A 12,500-nucleotide genomic window follows, 5' to 3' on the forward strand; every position below is an offset into this window, starting at 1 on the left:
TATTGTTCAGAAGATTTCTTTCTTGTAAAGTTTTAAAAGATGACTCTTTTAGACACTGTGTTTAAATATGGCTTCAACTGTTTTCAGGAGGTCTAAGTGGTTCCGTTCATGACATGAATGTAGAAAATGGTTGTATTTCCTAATTTTTCAAAAACAGGAACAGACTATTGACCCCGACGTGATTTGAACACGCAACCTTCTGATCTGGATTCAGACGCGCTACCATTGCGCCACAAGGTCAGCTGAAAGATAAGTGTTTGACAAGATAAAATCTGAATATTATTTGATTCTTTACCATTAGATGTTCCAGAAAGTAACTACTTTTACGCACCATCATAAAACGAGATAAACAAGGATGATTGAGCATCTTAATCTTAATATTCAGGGATTTCCAGTTTAAGATCGGAATCTAGAAATCATCATCTTTGTGATTCCATGAGTCAGGCACACGAATGTTACATCAAAAGATAAAGTTAGAAACATATCTCAGTTTATTTTTGCCAGGAACATTTCATTTAGAAAAATGCTTGTTTCATAAAGATTGGAAAATTTTTATATATCATTTGTATAGACTTTTTTTATTCTTTTAGCCATACCCCAAAACTAGAAAAACAAGAATGAGTTAACATATTGCTATTAGGAAGAAAGGTTTACATTTAACATCCAGAATCTAGTTGAGGACCATGTTTCTTCATATATACAAAGACCAAATTGTTGGTGATGTTGAGGTGATTTTAAGTTATAATGGTCAGATCTGGATTCCCAAAAATTCTCGTCATCACAGTATTGTTCAGAAGATTTCTTTCTTGTAAAGTTTTAAAAGATGACTCTTTCAGACACTGTGTTTAAATATGGCTTCAACTGTTTTCAGGAGGTCTAAGTGGTTCCGATCATGACATAAATGTAGAAAATGGTTGTATTTCCTAATTTTTCAAAAACAGGAACAGACTATTGACCCCGACGTGATTTGAACACGCAACCTTCTGATCTGGATTCAGACGCGCTACCGTTGCGCCACGAGGTCAGCTGAAAGATAAGTGTTTGACAAGATAAAATCTGAATATTATTTGATTCTTTACCATTAGATGTTCCAGAAAGTAACTACTTTTACGCACCATCATAAAACGACATAAACAAGGATGATTGAGCATCTTAATCTTAAGATTCAGGGATTTCCAGTTTAAGATCGGAATCTAGAAATCATCATCTTTGTGATTCCATGAGTCAGGCACACGAATGTTACATGAAAAGATAAAGTTAGAAACATATCTCAGTTTATTTTTGCCAGGAACATTTCATTTAGAAAAATGCTTGTTTCATAAAGATTGGAAAATTTTTATATATCATTTGTATAGACTTTTTTATTCTTTTAGCCATACCCCAAAACTACAAAAACAAGAATGAGTTAACATATTGCTATTAGGAAGAAAGGTTTACATTTAACATCCAGAATCTAGTTGAGGACCATGTTTCTTCATATATACAAAGACCAAATTGTTGGTGATGTTGAGGTGATTTTAAGTTATAATGGTCAGATCTGGATTCCCAAAAATTCTCGTCATCACAGTATTGTTCAGAAGATTTCTTTCTTGTAAAGTTTTAAAAGATGACTCTTTTAGACACTGTGTTTAAATATGGCTTCAACTGTTTTCAGGAGGTCTAAGTGGTTCCGTTCATGACATGAATGTAGAAAATGGTTGTATTTCCTAATTTTTCAAAAACAGGAACAGACTATTGACCCCGACGTGATTTGAACACGCAACCTTCTGATCTGGATTCAGACGCGCTACCGTTGCGCCACGAGGTCAGCTGAAAGATAAGTGTTTGACAAGATAAAATCTGAATATTATTTGATTCTTTACCATTAGATGTTCCAGAAAGTAACTACTTTTACGCACCATCATAAAACGAGATAAACAAGGATGATTGAGCATCTTAATCTTAATATTCAGGGATTTCCAGTTTAAGATCGGAATCTAGAAATCATCATCTTTGTGATTCCATGAATCAGGCACACGAATGTTACATCAAAAGATAAAGTTAGAAACATATCTCAGTTTATTTTTGCCAGGAACATTTCATTTAGAAAAATGCTTGTTTCATAAAGATTTGAAAATTTTTATATATCATTTGTATAGACTTTTTTATTCTTTTAGCCATACCCCAAAACTACAAAAACAAGAATGAGTTAACATATTGCTATTAGGAAGAAAGGTTTACATTTAACATCCAGAATCTAGTTGAGGACCATGTTTCTTCATATATACAAAGACCAAATTGTTGGTGATGTTGAGGTGATTTTAAGTTATAATGGTCAGATCTGGATTCCCAAAAATTCTCGTCATCACAGTATTGTTCAGAAGATTTCTTTCTTGTAAAGTTTTAAAAGATGACTCTTTTAGACACTGTGTTTAAATATGGCTTCAACTGTTTTCAGGAGGTCTAAGTGGTTCCGTTCATGACATGAATGTAGAAAATGGTTGTATTTCCTAATTTTTCAAAAACAGGAACAGACTATTGACCCCGACGTGATTTGAACACGCAACCTTCTGATCTGGATTCAGACGCGCTACCGTTGCGCCACGAGGTCAGCTGAAAGATAAGTGTTTGACAAGATAAAATCTGAATATTATTTGATTCTTTACCATTAGATGTTCCAGAAAGTAACTACTTTTACGCACCATCATAAAACGAGATAAACAAGGATGATTGAGCATCTTAATCTTAATATTCAGGGATTTCCAGTTTAAGATCGGAATCTAGAAATCATCATCTTTGTGATTCCATGAGTCAGGCACACGAATGTTACATCAAAAGATAAAGTTAGAAACATATCTCAGTTTATTTTTGCCAGGAACATTTCATTTAGAAAAATGCTTGTTTCATAAAGATTTGAAAATTTTTATATATCATTTGTATAGACTTTTTTATTCTTTTAGCCATACCCCAAAACTACAAAAACAAGAATGAGTTAACATATTGCTATTAGGAAGAAAGGTTTACATTTAACATCCAGAATCTAGTTGAGGACCATGTTTCTTCATATATACAAAGACCAAATTGTTGGTGATGTTGAGGTGATTTTAAGTTATAATGGTCAGATCTGGATTCCCAAAAATTCTCGTCATCACAGTATTGTTCAGAAGATTTCTTTCTTGTAAAGTTTTAAAAGATGACTCTTTCAGACACTGTGTTTAAATATGGCTTCAACTGTTTTCAGGAGGTCTAAGTGGTTCCGATCATGACATGAATGTAGAAAATGGTTGTATTTCCTAATTTTTCAAAAACAGGAACAGACTATTGACCCCGACGTGATTTGAACACGCAACCTTCTGATCTGGAGTCAGACCCGCTACCACTGCGCCACGAGGTCAGCTGAAAGATAAGTGTTTGACAAGATAAAATCTGAATATTATTTGATTCTTTACCATTAGATGTTCCAGAAAGTAACTACTTTTACGCACCATCATAAAACGACATAAACAAGGATGATTGAGCATCTTAATCTTAATATTTAGGGATTTCCAGGTTAAGATCGGAATCTAGAAATTATCATCTTTGTGATTCCATGAGTCAGGCACACGAATGTTACATCAAAAGATAAAGTTAGAAACATATCTCAGTTTATTTTTGCCAGGAACATTTCATTTAGAAAAATGCTTGTTTCATAAAGATTGGAAAATTTTTATATATCATTTGTATAGACTTTTTTATTCTTTTAGCCATACCCTAAAACTACAAAAACAAGAATGAGTTAACATATCGTTATTAGGAAGAAAGGTTTACATTTAACATCCAGAATCTAGTTGAGGACCATGTTTCTTCATATATACAAAGACCAAATTGTTGGTGATGTCGAGGTGATTTTAAGTTATAATGGTCAGATCTGGATTCCCAAAAATTCTCGTCATCACAGTATTGTTCAGAAGATTTCTTTCTTGTAAAATTTTAAAAGATGACTCTTTCAGACACTGTGTGGAAATATGGTGTTGTAGCTGTTCTGTTTTGTCACAAGTCAGCTTATGGGATCACCAGTGAGGTCTTCTCAATTAGGCCTCTTCAGACCTAATCAAGATCGAGCGCTCGGAGAAAAAGACCAGCATCCATGTGGGCATGATCAATTTTCCGTTTATTTAACCAAAGTACACTTTATTTATACCATTTACAGATCAATGTGATATTGCAAATAAGGCTTCTAAGCTGGACTTTACAAGTTACTCATATGACCTTTAAGTTTTAGCAAAGCAAAAATGTAGAGTCATGCATATGAGATAAGAAGAAGATAAGAAGAACATTTAGAGACAAAATAATCCTTGAGCATGTCTCTTATTCCGAAGGCTCCATAATGACTATGAACTACCACCAGATATACTTACTAATAACAATAAAATATCTTTAATGAAGAAATATAGAAACTATTAACCCTTCTATATCAATTTCCCCCTTTTGTAAATGGTATAACCTTCACTACAGGGTCAGTAGGCGTCCAAACAGGAGCTGCTGGCTCATGGGCCTAGTACCCATGAGGGGTCTTCCTACCACTTCACCCATCCACCCTCAGTGTGGACACCTACTCCCCGTCAGTAGAGGCCATTTGGGGTCCGTAGTAAACTACAGAGGGTTCAATACTGAAACTCTTAGAACATACATTATTCAATAGTTTAGCTAACGCATATATCAATGCTTTTACAGCTATATAAAGCAATAGACAGAATAACAATATTTGCATACAGGTTTGTATAATGCCAGAAATCCAACCTGCTATGCCCTTAAACCAATTAGCTGGATTCATAAAAGAAAATGTCCAAGAAAAATGTCCAAAAAAAAATATAAAAGAAAATGTATTTCCCCACCAGGAGTCTTTGCTGGAATCATCCATATATATACATATATACGTATAATAGGAGAACAGACAAAAACTGGTGACTATGTATGTAGATACACACATAGACACAAACACACGGAAACAATCATTGTCTTTTCCACAGATAGCAACATCATTATATTGAAGACTGAACCATAATCCATCGTAGGTAATGGGGCCTGAATGAGGGATCTTAGTCTTTACTTTGGTAACTACACCCTCAATGTCCGGATTGTGTTCCATCCACCACGACTGTCCCCTAGGCTGTGTGATATTTAGCTGGAACCAGGGATTAGTGACCTTTCCAGCTATAGTCAAGGTGGCAAATACATCTTTTCACCAGAATATCGATAGAGTCCAGGTTTCATTGTACATACAGTCTGATATCAACACCTCCTGTGGTTCCAGAGGTAAGGCTAAATAAGGCATAGACTTTGAAGAAAATAAAACTGTGTGTGCAGATCCAACAGTCTTTTGGCTTTTCTCCTTCCATGTCCTCAGTAAGAGAAATATGGTGGCGAATGAGTTTATTATCCCAGTCCGTAGTTAAAAGTTCGCTCAGTGTCTTTGTTTGGCGCAGCAACCCTGCTACACCTAGCAGGATAATTAGCAAAACTGTCATTCTGCCGGTGGAGTGACCTTTTTACAGTGACTGGCGTGGATCCAGGTGGGCTTTCCCTCAAGTTTCACTGAGGTGGATGTGGTCAGCTGGACTTGGAATGGGCCATCAAAGCGTGGATCTAGGCTCCTTCTCACGTGTCTGCGCATGACCACCCAATCACCTGGATTCAGCTGATGCACATCTGCACTTGCATTGGGATCTGGAATGGATGAAAAGACATGTTTATGCACCACATTAAGTCTTTCCTGTAAGGCCTGGACGTAGGCTGTCATAGTGCCGTGTTGCATCTGTAACACTTGTGGAAAGTAGAGACCTGTTTTTGGGGCACTACCAAACAGGACTTCAAAAGGAGACAAGCCTGTCTTTCTATATGGAGTGTGTCTGACTGAAAAGAGTGCCAGGGATAAGCACTCTACCCAATTCTTTCCTGTCTCTGCCATGGCCTTTTGAATTTTTAGTTTAAGTGTCCCGTTTAATCTCTCTACTTTTCCACTGCTCTGTGGATGATAAGGGGTATGGACGCCTGCTCTATTCCCAGGGCCTGCATAATGTCCCTCATTATTTCTCCAGTGAAGTGTGTACCCCTGTCACTTTCTATGGCTTCTGGGATGCCATACCGACAGACTAGTTCCTCCATCAGTTTTTCTGCAGTTGTTTTATCATTTGCACATTTTACTGGATAGGCCTCAACCCATCCTGAGAAGAGATCTACACATACCAGGACATATTCATACACTCCTACCTTGGGTAGTTGTATGTAGTCTATTTGCAGTCGTTGACACGGTAGAGCGGTCTGGGTGTTGCTTTCTTAGGGACTTTTACTGTTTTACCTGGGTTGTGTTGTGCGCAGATAATGCAGGATTGTACGTGTTTGGAGGCTACGTAACTGAAGCCAGGAGCGATCCAGAAGGCATTCACCTGGTTACACATGTGACTTTTTGAGGCGTGAGTGGGGCCATGTGTTGCTTGTGCCATCATAGGGAACAGGGACCTTGGTAAACACAACCTATCCTTACTTTCCCATACTCCATTCGAGTTCAGCCCAGCTCCCATTTTCCCCAGTGTTCCTTCTCTCTTTGGGCAGCCTGATGCTGGAGGGATTTCAGGACATCCAGACTCACTGTGGCTGGGACTTGCTGGCTCCCTGCCACTATCCTCTGATCCCTAGGCCTCTTTGCCGCTGCTTTCGCAGCTGCATCCGCCCTTCTATTGCCCGCTACCTCCAGTGAGTCACCTTTTGTGTGTGCTTTCACCTTAATGATGCCAACCTGGACTGGTAACATTAGTGCCTCCATTAACCGGTTTACCAATTCTGCATTTTTTTTTAATAGGCTTACCAGCTGACGTAAGAAAAGCTCTACTTCTCCAGATAGGGCCAAAATCATGACAGATCCCAAATCCATAATTTGAGTCTGAATAAACATTAATTTTCCTACCTGATCCCGCTCTACACGCCTCAATGAGCGCTGTAAGCTCCGCCTCCTGCGCGGACATGTGCGGCGGGAGTGGTTCAGCTCGGATTACCTCATGTGAGGATACTACAGCATATCCAGTGTAGAATCTCCCATCCAGGTGGTATCTGGAGCCATCTACAAAAAAAACCTCAAAATCTGCATTAGTAATAGGTGTATCATAGACATGTGGAAAACCTGCTGTCTCCTGACTCATCAGCTCTATGCAGTCATGCTCGTGCGTCATGTCAAAGTATTCATCCTCACTTGTCACCAATTCCCCCTTTTCTGAATCTACTGGCAAAAGGGTGGCTGGATTCAGAACATTGCACCTCTTGAGGGTGACATACTCAGGAATCAGAAGGGCACATTCAAGTCTGAGCTGTCTGGCCATAGACAGGTGTTTCGGTTGGACTTGCACAAGTATAGCATGGATGTCATGCGGGGAGTAAATTGTTAAGGGAAATGTCAATGTGATCTAGCAAGCTTTCCCTAGCAGTACTGCAGCAGCCGCTACAGCACGGACACATGTGGGTGACCCTCTGACAACTGGGTCCAATCGCGCTGAGTAGTAAGCTATTGGTCTTTGTTTGTCACCATGTTGCTGTGTGAGGACGGCTGTCGCATGCCCTCCCTGTTCTGTGCAAAACAAGAAAAATGGTTGATCGTAATTTGGAATACCCAGGGCCGGGGTAGAGGGGTTGCATCATTTGCGAGGCAGACCTTATCCAAGGCCTGCAGTATGACACTAAGCCCAAAAAGGTGCGCAGTTGCCGGTGGGACCTGGGTAAGGAGAGATTTTGGACTGCTTGTTTTCTCTCCTCAGTCAGGTGTCTCGTACCTTCAGAGATACAGTGACCCAAAAATGTTACCTTTTGCTTACAGTACTGTAATTTTTCACGTGAAACTTTGCAACCATTCTCTGCCAGAAAACACAGCAAAGAAATCGTGGCTTCTCTGCAGGACGTCTGGTCTGGACAGCAGAGCAAAAGGTCATCCACGTACTGCAATAGCGTAACCTGTGGATGAGGCGGTTGCCACTGCTCCAGAATTCCTGCCATAGCTGTAGAATAAATGGTAGGTGAATTCATTCATTCATTCCTCCTTGCGGGAGGACTGTCCACATGTACTGTTTCCCCTCATGTGTGAAGGCAAAAAGATACTGACAGTCAGGGGGTAGAGGCACAGAGAAAAAGGCATTTGCCAAATCAATTACTGTAAAACATTTGGAGGTCCCTGGGATTTGTGACAGTAAGGTATGTGGGTTTGGAACAATTGGTGTTACACTCTCAGTGACAGCATTGACAGCTCTCAGATCATGCACCATTCTGTACGTGTCAGGGGAACCTTTGGGCCCTTTTTTTCTTGATTGGATACAAGGGAGTGTTACAGGGGGAGGACCTTTGTACTAGAGCCCCTGCTTGCACATATTCTCTGGTCAGGGCCATTGATTTGGCTGGGCTTAAGGGATACTGTTTTATCAAGGGAATTTCAAACACCAATCCCTCCAGTCCCTTCATGGTCACCAGTTTCCTAGGCCAGAGGCAAAGGAGGAGGGAAGGAAGGAGGAGAGTCAGTCTGCTCCCTCTCCTATTTGGGGTTTTTGCACTGTCTGGCGTAATGTCCATTCTGTCCACAATTCCAGCACTGTACAGTCACTCGGTCACCTGGTGCCCTCCCTCTCTGCTTCCACTGTTTTCCTTGTGCTCTAGCATACATAACTGGTCGCTTGCATTTTGTCAGTTCAACCCCCTTAGCTACTTGCAGAAGGTCTGTTGGGTCCATGTTTCTCCACTCAGGTCCTGGCTGGCTCGCCACTGCTTCTCGTAAAAACTTATTCATACCGTTAACAAATATACTCATCAGTATTTTGTCATCAAGGGAGGTTCTGACTTTGTACCCCACGTCTGCCCACTTCAGCTGTAACCTCCAAAAGTACGTCTCTATACTCTCCCCTTCCTGCTGTATTACGTCAGTCAGGGAAAGAGGGAAAGGTTGGTCTTCAGGGTCAGATAACTGTTTTCTTTCCTCACCGTCAGAGTAATGTCCAGCTTCCTCCCCAAAACTCAATTCCTTCACTACCTCTGTCTCAGTGTCAGCGTCCTCTGTCAGCACATGTGATCTGGTTCGAACAGGAGTTAGTGCAATCTGCTTAGGGCGAGTAACATTACACGTAGCACAAGTACTTCTCCAGTCTGGGTTTTTCTGACTACAATGTTTACAAGTCCATTCATCTGGTCTGGGTTTCTGATCATGTGAAGGGGGGCGGTAGCAGTCACAGTTTTTGCTCTTGGTGCATTAAAACATTTATAATACACTTTACATAACAATAATATAATAATACATCCCACTGTTATTTCTTTACATCCACAATGCTGCACCTCTTCCCTGAATCTGTGCCATTTCTCAACATACAAATACCCACACTCTGGCATGTCTGCCTTTCTGAGTATTAGTCTGACATTTTTCACTGCTTCTTTGCCTTCTCTTTCTTGCACTATCTGTTTGGCTGTTTTGGATCCTGCTGGAGCCCCACACTGCACACTGAACAAGTTGCCCATGGCTTCAACTTATTCCCACACAGCCCACCTTTCTGCAAATGCCCTCTCAGTGTCCCTGAACCTTGTTAACAGGCCACACGTCTCCTGGCAAGTCAGAATGGGCTCTCAAGTGGTAGCAAGAAGGCTCAATCAGCATTCACTCTCACCTGCTACACTTGTAGGGCGTATTGGGAAGGGTTAAAAACCTCTCTCACCCAATAGACCAGATGACTAAAGCAGGAAGGACCAGGTGTGATAGTCCTCTCACCTGCTAGACCACCTCCATGTAAGTGGGAAGGCTACAATGCTCTCTAACCCACTTCTTCAAACCTGATGTGCAGTTGGGTACTTCATGCTGGTCCTTTACAGAGTATTCCAGCAACGAACGTAAAGTAGAGTTAAACCAATACAATTAACAGAGCTGACTTCTCACAAAGGGCAGAAAATCGCGCAGCTGTTCACTTGACCCCTCCCAACAGAATGTCAGCGCACAGTTTGTTTAGCAAGAGTGTTATCTCAAAAAGAATTCTTTGTCCAGATCCAGATTCAGTTTTCCCAAAACATCCCTAATACCCACTGGTATAATACACAATCCTAGCAGAAAATTGAGACTACTTATATACCTTCACAGCACTAATATTCTACTTTGCTATAAAACCTTCATCCCCATTTGGAGGGGAAGAAACACACAATATCTCACTATAAGGACAGATCCCAGGACCACTTGTCCTACTCATTCATTGATTCCAGAAGCATATGTAACAATACACCTTCCAAGGATCAGTTAACCTCACATGCAAATAAAATTATCTAAACCGCTCTTGACACTGATGGGAAAAAAATACATATGTCAGGTATCCACTCAAATACTCTATATGGCTATGCCCTGTGACATTTCATAACCGGAACATCTTTTCACAGTCCACAGTATGACCTATAACCATTAGACTTATACATACATATTATTTCACCAAGTCTCTTATCTCAATTTCTCATCACTTTGCTATTCAGAGGCTTCTCATCAATATACAACAACCTATTGCCTGCCTACTTTATCTAGGCATTAATATGGAACCACTTATGAACACATATCCCTAGACCAGTGTATTGCCCATCAAAGATGCAAAGATGGCCAAAGCAAAACACAAAACACAGCAACACAGCAAATGCAATTATACAGAGACTGTCCCAAATTCCGTGCTATGCACTCTATGCAATCAGTTAATGGACGGACAACAGATTATCTTATTACTCTATATTTCAACTCTCATTCAGACATGCATGAAAAAACAATACTCACTGGTGATGCCAGAGTTCTTGAACCGTGTGTACAGCCTTACCCAGAATATTCGGGAAATCAGAGAGAGTGAAATGAAGTGTAAGAATAAAGCTTCTCACCTTGCTGCAGCTGAAATTTCACTGTCTCAAGAGTCCCCAAAACTTCTTCCGAATAGGCTGGTTGGCCACGGCCCCACGTTGGGCGCCAAAAACTGTTGTAGCTGTTCTGTTTTGTCACAAGTCAGCTTATGGGATCACCAGTGAGGTCTTCTCAATTAGGCCTCTTCAGACCTAATCAAGATCGAGCGCTCGGAGAAAAAGACCAGCATCCTTGTGGGCATGATCAATTTTCCGTTTATTTAACCAAAGTACACTTTATTTATACCATTTACAGATCAATGTGATATTGCAAATAAGGCTTCTAAGCTGGACTTTACAAGTTGCTCATATGACCTTTAAGTTTTAGCAAAGCAAAAATGTAGAGTCATGCATATGAGATAAGAAGAAGATAAGAAGAACATTTAGAGACAAAATAATCCTTGAGCATGTCTCTTATTCCGAAGGCTCCATAATGACTATGAACTACCACCAGATATACTTACTAATAACAATAAAATATCTTTAATGAAGAAATATAGAAACTATTAACCCTTCTATATCATATGGCTTCAACTTTTTTCAGGAGGTTAAAGTGGTTCCGTTGATGACAAGAATGTAGAAATTGGTTGTATTTCCTAATTTTTCAAAAACAGTAACAGACTATTGACCCCGACGTGATTTGAACACGCAACCTTCTGATCTGGAGTAAGACGCGCTACCATTGCGCCACGAGGTCAGCTGAAAGATAAGTGTTTGACAAAATAAAATCTGAATATTATTTGATTCTTTACCATTAGATGTTCCAGAAAGTAACTACTTTTACGCACCATCATAAAACGACATAAACAAGGATGATTGAGCATCTTAATCTTAATATTCAGGGATTTCCAGTTTAAGATCGGAATCTAGAAATTATCATCTTTGTGATTCCATGAGTCAGGCACACGAATGTTACATCAAAAGATAAAGTTAGAAACATATCTCAGTTTATTTTTGCCAGGAACATTTCATTTAGAAAAATGTTGTTTCATAAAGATTGGAAAATTTTTATATATCATTTGTATAGACTTTTTTAATCTTTTAGCCATACCCTAAAACTACAAAAACAAGAATGAGTTAACATATCGTTATCAGAAAGAAAGGTTTACATTTAACATCCAGAATCTAGTTGAGGACCTTGTTTCTTCATATATACAAAGACCAAATTGTTGGTGATGTCGAGGTGATTTTAAGTTATAATGGTCAGATCTGGATTCCCAAAAATTCTCGTCATCACAGTATTGTTCAGAAGATTTCTTTCTTGTAAAATTTTAAAAGATGACTCTTTCAGACACTGTGTGGAAATATGGCTTCAACTTTTTTCAGGAGGTTTAAGTGGTTCCGTTGATGACAAGAATGTAGAAATTGGTTGTATTTCCTAATTTTTCAAAAACAGGAACAGACTATTGACCCCGACGTGATTTGAACACGCAACCTTCTGATCTGGATTCAGACGCGCTACCATTGCGCCACGAGGTCAGCTGAAAGATAAGTATTTGACAAGATAAAATCTGAATATTATTTGATTCTTTACCATTAGATGTTCCAGAAAGTAACTACTTTTACGCACCATCATAAAACGACATAAACAAGGATGATTGAGCATC

At 39.6% G+C, this 12,500-nt stretch overlaps 7 non-coding genes across 7 annotated transcripts; all 7 read right to left on the reverse strand.

The window, feature by feature from the left end:
• Nucleotides 1–168: 168 nt before the first annotated feature.
• On the reverse strand, nucleotides 169–240 carry TRNAW-CCA (transfer RNA tryptophan (anticodon CCA)). Its single transcript has one exon. It is a non-coding gene; the product is annotated as a tRNA-Trp (tRNA).
• Nucleotides 241–952: 712 nt separating this feature from the next.
• On the reverse strand, nucleotides 953–1,024 carry TRNAW-CCA (transfer RNA tryptophan (anticodon CCA)). Its single transcript has one exon. It is a non-coding gene; the product is annotated as a tRNA-Trp (tRNA).
• Nucleotides 1,025–1,735: 711 nt separating this feature from the next.
• TRNAW-CCA (transfer RNA tryptophan (anticodon CCA)) lies at nucleotides 1,736–1,807 on the reverse strand. The gene has a single exon. It is a non-coding gene; the product is annotated as a tRNA-Trp (tRNA).
• A 711-nt stretch (nucleotides 1,808–2,518) lies between these two features.
• On the reverse strand, nucleotides 2,519–2,590 carry TRNAW-CCA (transfer RNA tryptophan (anticodon CCA)). The gene has a single exon. It is a non-coding gene; the product is annotated as a tRNA-Trp (tRNA).
• A 711-nt stretch (nucleotides 2,591–3,301) lies between these two features.
• TRNAW-CCA (transfer RNA tryptophan (anticodon CCA)) lies at nucleotides 3,302–3,373 on the reverse strand. Its single transcript has one exon. It is a non-coding gene; the product is annotated as a tRNA-Trp (tRNA).
• Nucleotides 3,374–11,518: 8,145 nt separating this feature from the next.
• Nucleotides 11,519–11,590, reverse strand: TRNAW-CCA (transfer RNA tryptophan (anticodon CCA)). Its single transcript has one exon. It is a non-coding gene; the product is annotated as a tRNA-Trp (tRNA).
• A 710-nt stretch (nucleotides 11,591–12,300) lies between these two features.
• TRNAW-CCA (transfer RNA tryptophan (anticodon CCA)) lies at nucleotides 12,301–12,372 on the reverse strand. Its single transcript has one exon. It is a non-coding gene; the product is annotated as a tRNA-Trp (tRNA).
• Between the last annotated feature and the right edge of the window lie 128 nt (nucleotides 12,373–12,500).

This window comes from Anomaloglossus baeobatrachus, chromosome 4 (assembly GCF_048569485.1).
Source record: "Anomaloglossus baeobatrachus isolate aAnoBae1 chromosome 4, aAnoBae1.hap1, whole genome shotgun sequence".
Taxonomy (NCBI): Eukaryota; Metazoa; Chordata; class Amphibia; order Anura; family Aromobatidae; genus Anomaloglossus; species Anomaloglossus baeobatrachus.